The 11362-nt window shown below is 43.6% G+C and overlaps 1 pseudogene; it reads left to right on the forward strand.

The window, feature by feature from the left end:
- Positions 1–252: 252 nt before the first annotated feature.
- Positions 253–3804, forward strand: LOC123112463 (probable LL-diaminopimelate aminotransferase, chloroplastic; annotated as a pseudogene).
- Positions 3805–11362: the final 7558 nt, after the last annotated feature.

An 11362-nucleotide genomic window follows, 5' to 3' on the forward strand; every position in this document is an offset into this window, starting at 1 on the left:
CCCTCTGTTATTTTTCTTTCTTTGTATTTGTATTCTCTTCGCTTTTATTTACTCTGCATATAAGTTTTGACCCAAGTCAAAATTTATAAAGTTTGACAATTTTTTTTAGAAAATAATATAAACTTTCACGATAACAAGTATATATGATGCAAAATATTTATTTGATATTGTGATGTTGAATTTTTTAATATAAACTTGATCTATGTTGTAATATGCAGCTAACTGTCTTCTCTCTACAGTGTTGCGGAAGTTTCACGGTAACACGGAGCAGCGGACCGGAGCTGGCCTTCAAAGATATTGGGAGGGCTAAGCTGGTACTGATTCCCCCTCCACCTATCTACCCGCCGCCGCCACGCCCGCCGCCGCCGACGATGGCAACTACCGCCTCACCCTCCACCACGACCACTCCCCGGTCCTTCCTCCCGTCGCCTTCCTTCTCCCTCAGGTACCCAACTTCTTCCCCTCTCGGTACCGCACCGCGCGTTTCGGTAGCTCGACGAGTCACTCTCTTGACGTGCTTGCAGGGCATCGAAGTCGAGCCACCTCCGGACGACGAGAAGGCTGCCCGTTAATGTACGCTGCGCCGGTAGCTCTCCGACCGCCGATACATGTACTGTTCCTTCTCTCCAACACTTAGCTTCAAATACATCCAAATTTCAACCTAGTAGTGGTTTACTGAAATATTATGCTTTCATGGTGAAGCTTACACGACAAAGGTCTCGCGGAATGCCAACATAGCCAAGCTCCAAGCAGGCTATTTGTTTCCGGAGGTACCATTGCGTTGTTGTTCTTTGATTTTGTTCTTGTTCATACTGTCGTATTAGGGATTTGGGTTTTGATAGTGATAATCTCTCAACTTCCATTCAGATTGCCAGAAGAAGGGCAGCTCTTCTGCTGAAGCATCCTGACGCCAAAATTATAAGTCTGGGAATAGGTGACACTACTGAGCCCATTCCGGAGGTCATAACAAATGCCATTGCAGAGGTATCTCATCGTTCCTAAAAACAAGAAATTGCTAGCTGCATTACATTAGACCTTGTTTATCTCAGGAAGTAAAAAAGAAGACACAATCTAATTTCTTTGAACATGTTTGTAGATGTAATGCATGGTGTGTTTTTTCTTGGCAAAATGTTCATGCTCATATTTATGTTTTTCCTTGGTAAAGGGTGGCTACTCAAATATTCGACACAGTACTCAGAAAGTTCATGTTTTCATTCTGTGTTGCATAATTCCTCTTTCGCAATCCGTATTGTTCTTTGACGGGTCTGCATATAAACACAGAGAGCACGTGCTTTATCCACAGTGGATGGCTACAGTGGTTATGGAGCTGAACAAGGTGAAAAGGTAATATTGCTTCTCACTTCACTATAACCTCCATTTAAATGGATGACTTCATAGGAAGAATGCAATTAAACTTATCTAAGCTGACTTGGAATATACATATGAATTATTTAGATTGTTTATGTAAACATAGTATCATTAGATTGGTCTGGAAAAATATTTTCTTAACATCACAATTTTATAATATCTTGGTAACATATTCTTATGAAAAATATTCTTATGGAGGAGACTGCACATGTGGCCAAAACTAAAATGCCATATGTTTCTGTTTACTAATGTGCGACCTTTTTCTTTTAATCCATCAATAGACATCATTAGATGGCTAAGAAAGTGGGTGTAACTGTTTTTTACATATGCTTGTAAAAGTAGTTTAGTCTGATCGCAGATTATTTGACTAGGAAAGATGGTATGCTAACCCATATAGGTTTACCAACATCTAATGACATCTGAAGCTGTGGCCATTTAGTTATGGCTTTTGAACTGTTGATTCCATGCGTTAGATTTTCTGTCTGGACAGATCCATAATCTCTTAATGGGCTGATACTTGCTTTTCTTTTACTGGCTTATCCAAATACTTGTGCGACTCTTGATTTTGTCTACAACGAGTTTAAAGTTTATCTTTTCAATTACATGTTTGGCTATTTTTTGACATACTCTGTCCTCAAATGTCGTTTTCATCATTAAAAATGGTGCATTAATTGTTTCTACAGAAACTGAGGGCAGCAATTGCTGCAACCTACTATCAGGATCTTGGTATCGACGAAACCGATATATTTGTCTCTGATGGTGCAAAATGTGACATTTCTCGTCTACAGGTTCAGAATGCCTCTTCTCCCCCTTTAGTCTACTGTTCATGTTACATTGTCGCTCATAACTTTTATGCTTCAAATTTCAGGTTCTCTTTGGATCTAAAGTGAAGATTGCAGTTCAAGAGACCCATCATATCCCGTAATAAAATTTTGCAATTGATATTAAACTTCAGTTGTTTTTCCCTTATGTATTTGTGATTCCCAAACCTAAGTGATGTTTGTGGTGATATAATTGCTACTTTTCTTTGTTATCATCCTATTATTGTGATAAATTATTACTTTTTGTACTATTGTATATGTTGCAAAATTAATATGATACATCCATTTCAACAGGCATATGTTGATTCAAGTGTTATCATGGGGCAAACTGACTTATATCAGCAGGATGTTCAGAAGTGTGGAAATATTGAATACATGCGATGCAGTCCTGAAAATGGATTTTTCCCTGATCTTTCCAAGGTCCCTCGGACAGATATCATATTCTTTTGTTCACCCAACAATCCTACTGGTGCTGCTGCATCTAGGGACCAGCTAACACAGTTGGTCAAATTCGCAAAGGACAATGGGTCCATAATAGTCTATGATTCTGCTTATGCCATGTACATATCAGATGACAGCCCAAAATCCATCCTTGAAATTCCTGGGGCAAAGGAGGTAGGCTCTATGTTTCTAGATTTAGCTTACCATTTTATGAAAAATTTAAGAATATTACCAACATGTTCGGTCCAGTTTTCTGAGGACTACTAACAAATTGTTTCCATCAAATGTGTCAAGCTGGACCTGTATCATTATGGTTTGTCGATGTGTAGGTTGCCCTCGAGACAGCATCTTTCTCTAAATATGCTGGGTTCACTGGTGTCCGACTGGGTTGGACTGTGGTCCCTAAGGAGCTCCTTTTCTCCGATGGGCATCCAGTCGCTAAAGATTTCAACCGCATAGTCTGCACTTCCTTCAATGGCGCATCGACCATCTCTCAGGCCGGTGGTTTAGGCTGCCTCTCTCCAGAGGGTCTAAAGGTAGGGGTTCAGTGCTTTGAAATCTTTATTGTATGGCTTCTTTGTGCACTGCTGCTTCTCAACCCATGTCCACCATGCAGGCTATGCAAGACGTTGTCGGATTCTACAAGGAGAACACAAAAATCATTGTCGACACGTTTGAGTCGCTCGGATTCAACGTCTACGGTGCCAAGAATGCCCCCTATGTGTGGGTGCACTTCCCTGGCGGCAATTCCTGGGATGTCTTTGCCGAGATCCTTGAGAAGGCAAACGTGGTCACTACTCCCGGCAGTGGATTTGGGCCCGGCGGTGAGGGCTTTGTGAGGGTCAGTGCATTTGGCCACAGAGAGAACATTATCGAAGCTGCGAGAAGACTGAAGCAGCTATACAAATGAGTGTTGGTTTAGCAGATGGCCTCCTCTGTCGCTGGGGAGCCAGGCAATAAGAACCCAGAAGCATTTGGAGCATGAGTTTTGCTTCTAGGCTGCTGGGAAGTGTTAGAACAGAGACAGGGTTGTTGTTTTTGCTCCGTTCGTAACCATTTAATACTGGAGATTTGCTTGTTCAATTGCTGCGGAGTCTATCATGATGTATTTGTCTTACATCTGTTCGTTGACGGCCTTATGCTTCTTGCTACGATGATGTGCACCTCCCCTTTATCTCCTACTGCATATCTAAAGTACGTACACTTACTTTCTACAGTCACTCATGTCACTTGCAAGTGAGGTCTACGGTAGACCAAGTGCATGCATGTGAAATTGAGTTTAGACCGATCCATTGCTTGCCCCAGCTAAGGCCAAGGCTCCTCGTCAATTTCCAGCTGTCTCTTTTATAATTCTTCGACTAGTCTTTCTTCTTCCATGTCTGCTTCCTTTGTTGCATCACCTGTTTCTTCGTCACCGTCAGCTCCACCCTCATGCGCAGCATTGTCTGCAGTGAGTCGTAGAGTTTTCTCCTTCATTTTCACAAGTTCCATTAGCATGTTTGTGCCAAAGCCTCCTGGAGCAGCTCTGCTCCTTGCTCCAGCATCATCCTGTCGCCAGAGTTTTGCAGGCCTGCCCAATATCGTACTAAAAAGGAATAAGCATAACATATGAATTCAGCAGGGAATCTCACGAGCTTTTTATCGAAACAAGCTTGACTGCGAATCTTCCATATAGCTCAGCATATAGCTGCAAGCCCAACAATTTCAATATTAGGGCGACTATTGCCAATAAATTTAGCAATACAGTCAAAATAGTGGGAGAAAAACCAGGACTAGTTTGAGCACAAACAAATTTTGCAGCAGAGCACTGGAAGAATAGATGGTGAATACTCTCAGATTCAGTCATTCAGAACAAGAATTGACACACAGGGTTCCATGTCCATTTTCTTTTTACCCTATTGTCCTAATAGGCTACATGCTGGAAAGAAATCAGCTTCGTTACTTTGGCATGTGAAATGCAGTTACAATGCTCTAGCATCTACCACAGTTGACTGCCTAGAGCATAGGGAAGAGAATCCATTGGGGCATGATCACTAATAACTCGCAGCGTCGAGGGAAGCAAATCGTTGACTCGGACATCACGAATTTTGTAACTGAACTTGAAGTTAACTTGAGCTCCTGACCATGTGATGGCATAGGATTCTGAAACTGAACACCGACCAGATCCATGGCAGCACCACACAACACATGGAGCCAAAAGTTACGGGGGCCTCCAAGTATGCAGAACTCTACTAGGAGATGCAGAACTCTACAACTACTAGGAGAAGATAACCGAATTACCCTATGAAAATGAACCAGACAAGTCTTGAGTGCTTGTAGCATAGTCAAGACAAACCTGCTACACTACGTCCAAAGCACAGTCAAAACTGACAAACCCCTTGGCGAATCTGCTGATGGACTAGAAACTGAAAAACGTAACAGTTCAACCAGAAGAAGAGACGCGCTTTACATAACAGGGCATTTGCATTGGCAATAGCTGAACATACCATATCTCATGACAAAGAAATGACTAAATTTGGTTAGAACTAACAGTTCACATCAACTCTCAATTGGTTTAGAACTTCAAAGTACACAAAAACTGATGTATTGCATACCAGCCATATTAAGTGCTTCAAAACTAAATTGATGAATCTGAAGCTAGGACACATCACACATCAGGCAGGTACAGTTTCGAGGATTTCCAGCTGCTCATATATGACAAAAAACAAGATATCGTCCTACCCAACTACCACCAATGGCAATGCAAATAGGGAAGCAAAATAATTGGCTCAGAGGGACGACCATATCCTACTGAAGAAGAACCAATAAGCACATGACGAATATCTTTTAGGGAAGTGAAGTGTACACTTGCGACAAATGAAAATCCTAGCTGTTTTACCGATAACAAATGCAACCTCTGTACACTAGCATAAGACGTTTTAACAGTTCAATTTGAAACGTCTTACCTTAGTTTACAGAGGGAGTAAATAGGAAACCTGTCAGGAACCTGACAAGGATCGAACTAGCTACACGCTCGTCGTTGCGATTTCAGAGAGAGAATTCGAGGGATTTGCTAGGGTTTGTATTGCTCAGAAAAGGGAAAGTAGCAAAGCACGCCACCGGCGGCTAGGGTTTCTACCCAGTTACAATAATCATGCCCAAAACTGAGAGCGAGGGGTGGCTATATAGCCATTACAGAGGGAAAAGCAGAACAGAAAGTGGAGACAGAGCACATGGCGTGTCGGGCGATGAACAACGACACTCAGGGCGATGATAGCCGTTGGATGGAGCATCTGCGACTCTGATGACAAACCAGTGGCGAACCGTTATCTTCATTGGAGAGCCACTGGATGGCGAATCGACGGCTAAGCTTGGTTCCGACACGGAGAAACATGGGAGTTCTTCAAAGATGCAATGACTGGCCTGACAATTCCCCCCTGTCAAGACAAAGCTTGTCCTCAAGCTTGAAAGGAAGGAAAAACCTTCTGTATGAAGGCCGAGTCCTCCCAAGTAGATGCTTCTTCAGGCATATTGACCCACTTGATCAACCATCTGACGACTGGAATGTTGATGTTGCCCTGAGGTCTGGGAATTAGTTTTTTGTCCAATATTGCTTCAGGTTCCATTTTTACAACTCCATCAGCATCTATCAGGGGCAAGTTCTTTGAAGGAACTACTCTTGGGCCAATGTGCTTTTTGAGCTGACTGACATGGAAGGTGTTGTGTAGGAGACAGCCTTCAGGTAGAAGTAGCTGGTAAGCAGCTTTGCCTACTCGTTGCATAACTCTGAAGGGCCCATAGAACTTGGAATGTAGCTTGAGGTGTCTATGTAGACTCAATGATGTGTGCCTATATGGCTGCAGTTTCAAGTAAACCATATCTCCTGCCTCGAAGGATCTTTCCTGTCTGTTTCTGTCAGCATAATGCTTCATTCTTTCCTGTGCCTTGGACAGATTTTGCTTTATCACCTCTAGTGCCAGTTCTCTATTTTGCAGTAAATTGTCACTGTCCTCGGAAATGGAGTCAGGTAATGCAGACTCAGCTACCATGGGGGGAGGAAATCCATATAAGGCTTGAAAGGGGGTCATTTGCAGAGAAGTATGGAAGCTGGTATTGTACCACCATTCGGCTAGAGCTAGCCAGCCATGCCACTTTCTTGGCTGTTGGAAACACATACACCTCAAGTAGTTCTCCAAACATTGGTTTACCCTCTCTGTTTGGCCATCAGTTTGTGGATGGTAGCTGGTGCTCATGTGCAGTTTGATGTTGAGGGATTTAAACAGTTGCTGCCATAATTTGCTGGTGAAGATCCTGTCCCTGTCAGTTACTATGACCAATGGCATTCCATGTAGTTTGAACACTGTATCAGAAAATGCTCTGGCTACAGTTTGGACAGTTATTGGATGTTTCATAGCAATGAAGTGGGAGTATTTTGTGAACCTGTCAACTACAACCAAAATAAGGTCCTTGTTTTCAGAAGTGGGCAGTCCTTCCACAAAATCCATGCTAATGTGGGCCCAAGCAAAATCAGGGACTGGCAGGGGTTCAAGAAGGCCAGGGTAAGGAGTGTGCTCAGCTTTGTTTAGCTGGCAGACAGGACACTGTTTGATGAAGCTAATAACATCCTGTTTAAGTCCTTGCCAGTGGAATACTAAGTGTACTCTGTGATATGTTGCTCTTTCTCCTGAGTGTCCCCCTAATTCAGAGTCATGGAATGTTTTCAAAATATCCTGTCTCAGAGAAGTTGCAGTTCCAATGACAATTTTGTTCTTGTACCTCAAGATCCCATTCTTGAAGGTGTATCCAGTGGAGTTGTCCTTGTTGGTGGCACACTCAGCTATGAGGTCCTTAACCTTCTGATCTGTAACATAGCTTTTGAGGACTTCAGATATCCATTTTGGGGTGGTAACACTAGTGGAAAGGAGGGAAATCATGTGTTTCACTCTTGACAAGGCATCAGCAACTCTATTTTCTTTGCCCTTTTTGTACTCCATTGTAAAATTGTAACCCAACAACTTTAGCAAGAGCTTATGTTGTATTCCCTCAGTTAGCTTTTTCTCTTGGATGTACTTCAAACTTTCCTGGTCAGTTCTGATAATCAAAGAAGTAGCTAGGAAATAGTGTTTCCACTTTTTCACAGCCTCAATAATTGCTAGTGCTTCTTTGTCATAGGTGGACCATGCTGCTGCCTTGGGTCCTATTGACTTACTGAAATAAGACAGGGGTCTTCCCTCCTGCATTAAGACAGCTCCAAGACCATATCCACTTGCATCAGCTTCTAGGATAAATGGTTTGGAGAAATCTGGCAGGGCCACAACAGGAGCTTGAGTTAGTTTTTCCTTGATAGTTGAAAATGCTGCTTGTTGCTCTTGCTGCCAAGAAAAGGAGTCTCTCTTCAGACAGTCAAAAGGGGGCCTGCAAATGATGCCATATCCCTGAATAAATCACCTGTAGTAACCACTCAGACCCAAAAAGCTTCTGAGTTCAGTGACAGTTTTAGGAGTTGGCCACTCCTTGATAGCAGCAATTTTAGAAGGATCTGTTGCCACACCTTCCTTGTTGATAACATGGCCCAAATATTCTATCTCAGACTGTCCAAAAGAACATTTGTTCAGTTTGGCATATAAATGATTCTCTTGCAGCACTTGAAATACTTTCTTCAGGTGTAGTTTATGTTCTGCCATGGTTGTGCTGAACACTAGAATGTCATCAAAGAACACTACCACAAATTCAAAAGAGCCAAACAAAAAGTTCATAAGAGCCTGAAATGAGGGAGGTCCATTTGTTAATCCAAAAGACATCACTAGAAACTCAAAGTGCCCTTGCAGTGTAGAGAATGTTGTCTTGTGGATGTCTTCTTCAGCCATTCTTATCTGATGATATCCACTTCTGAGGTCTATCTTGGAGAAAACTGTTGCTCCTTTTAATTGGTCTAGAAGATCTTCTATTATTGGAATGGGATATTTGTTTTTGATGGTGATTGCATTCAGTTTTCTGTAATCAATACAGAGTCTCCAAGTTCCATCCTTCTTTTTGACCAGGAGGACAGGAGAAGAGAAGGGGCTAGTACTAGGCCTAATGAGACCAGCCTTGAGGAGCTCAGCAATGATTTTCTCTAGAGCTTCCTTCTGGTGATGGGGTACTCTGTATGGTCTTTGATTTACAACCTTAGCTCCTTCCACTAGTGGAATTCTGTGGTCACAAGCTCTTCTTGGAGGCAATTCAGTAGGTGCACTGAATAATTTGTCATACTGCTGAATGAGTTCTTGGAGCTCCATTGGGATAGGGTGATCAGCAGCCTGTGTCACAGTGTGACAGGTGGACAGGAGGAAAAATCCACAGACAGCTTGATCCATTAGTTTTTCTGCATCATCTGTGATCTCCACAGGGGAAGAGGAGGGAACAGTCTCATCCACAAAAGTGGCCCGAGTGGTTGGTGTTGCATTAATTCTCATCTCCATTTTAATGAAGTCCATTTGCACAGGGCCATATTTTCTCAACCAATCTACTTCCAATATGATATCATATCCCTTCAGCTTTAAAACTCTGAATGTGTCCTGTAGCTGTATGCCTTGTATTTCATAGGGGCAATTGTGAGAAGTGAACTCCCTCCATAGGACTCCACCACTAGCTACTAGCACCTTTATCTTCTGGTTGGGAACAGGTGCAATAGGTAGTTTTGCAGCTATGTCAGGAGACACAAATGTGGAAGTGCTACCACTATCCACCAAAGCAGTAGCTATTGTTTTGCCCACCTTAACAGTTAATATAAATGTGTTCTTAACTGCATCAATGCCCATGGCAGCATGCATAGAGACCTATAGTACAGCATTATCAGGAGGAGGTGCAGCTTGGTCCAACTCAGGATCTTCAAAGTCTGTAACATAAATGATTTCTGCATTTTCTTCTTCCTGTACTTGTAATGCCTGTATTTGTGCTTTTTGGCTCATTCGACATACTTGTCGATGGCCAGGCACCCAAGGTTCTCTGCATTTGTAGAAGACTTTGTTCTGTTTTGCCTGCTGGATGACTGTGTTTCTGTTTTGTGTTGGAGCAGCTAGGGGTGGCTTTGCTTGGTCAAACACCACTTGCCTTTTAGGCTGGGGAACATAAGTTTTAGGTTGGGCAGGGACACTAGCTTTTTCCATTCTCCTGGCATACCATACTGCTGTTTGCATATCTGGTGGTTTAAAACACTCCACATTATGGGGTGAAAATCCAGTTCCTCTCCACCACTGTATAGCAGGGCCTTGCAAATAAGAAACTGCTAACTCAGTTCTGTGCTCTAAGGGGGTTCTAGCAGCTGCAAAGTATTGCTCCAAGTTCTGAATCCATGATTCTGGATCAGTGCCACTGAATTCAGAAATGTTCAGTTTGGCCGGCTTCACTGTGAGCACATTCCTTCTATCTTCAAATGGGGAGTGAGGTCTTCTACCTCTATCTACTCCATCTGGCCCTTCCTCATGTGCCTTCTCTTCCATTTGAACTGGTTGTTGCTGTGGATGTGGAACTTGTTGTGGTTGTTGGGGTGCCAAAGCTCTGGTGCTTGCAAAATTGGGATGGCGATAAGGCACTTTCGGTGTACCATCCAAGTTGAGTTCTTTTCCTGCATTATCTCTCAACGTTGCAGTCCCTATGATGGGAGGGGCCTCCTTTTCCACCATAGCTACTGAAGGTGGTGTGTTTGCAAGCAGCTGTTTAGGCCTGCCCGGCGCAATGATTGGAGAATGAAGTTGTTGTTGTTTGGGCTGTGCACTCCCCTGTGCCGACTGCTCATCAGGGATCTCTACTGGTTCAGGAAGCAGCAACAAGCGCTTGAAGTTGTCCTGAATCTTGTCAAAATTTTGCTGCATTGTGACGAAGTTCTTGTTGACCATGGATTCGAAATCCTGGAATTCTTTCTTGTCCTCCTCACGGTAGCGCTGTAGTGTCTTGATATCAAGCTCCAACGACTGGAGCTGCAGAACACCTGTGTCGGACGACTCATCTAGCTGGGACATGATTTCCTTCCGAATCCTGAGAGGGTTGGGAAGGGAGGGATTTAGCCAACCAGCTTATGTTCTACCGCCGCCAACTCCGATTCCTGCCACCAAGAAGCACCGCCCGATTTCAGCTGCTGGGATTTTACCACAGGAGAATTGCTCCCCGGCAACCAGAACTGATTTCAGACTGCCTCCGAATTGTGCCACTCCGGCCGCCACCAACGAATTGCAGAGGGATTTTAGGGCCGATGCGCCAACCTCTACACGCCAGATTCAACACCTCCGAGAACCGATTGGGCCTCTGATACCAATTGTCAGGAACCTGACAAGGATCGAACTAGCTACACGCTCGTCGTTGCGATTTCAGAGAGAGAATTCGAGGGATTTGCTAGGGTTTGTATTGCTCAGAAAAGGGAAAGTAGCAAAGCACGCCACCGGCGGCTAGGGTTTCTACCCAGTTACAATAATCATGCCCAAAACTGAGAGCGAGGGGTGGCTATATAGCCATTACAGAGGGAAAAGCAGAACAGAAAGTGGAGACAGAGCACATGGCGTGTCGGGCGATGAACAGCAACACTCAGGGCGATGATAGCCATTGGATGGAGCATCTGCGACTCTGATGACAAACCAGTGGCGAACCGTTATCTTCATTGGAGAGCCACTGGATGGCGAATCGACGGCTGAGCTTGGTTCCGACACGCAGAAACAGGGGAGTTCTTCAGAGATGCAATGACTGGCCTGACAAAACCATGGAGCTATTTAGAAATGAGC

Source organism: Triticum aestivum, chromosome 1B (genome assembly GCF_018294505.1).
Source record: "Triticum aestivum cultivar Chinese Spring chromosome 1B, IWGSC CS RefSeq v2.1, whole genome shotgun sequence".
Taxonomy (NCBI): Eukaryota; Viridiplantae; Streptophyta; class Magnoliopsida; order Poales; family Poaceae; genus Triticum; species Triticum aestivum.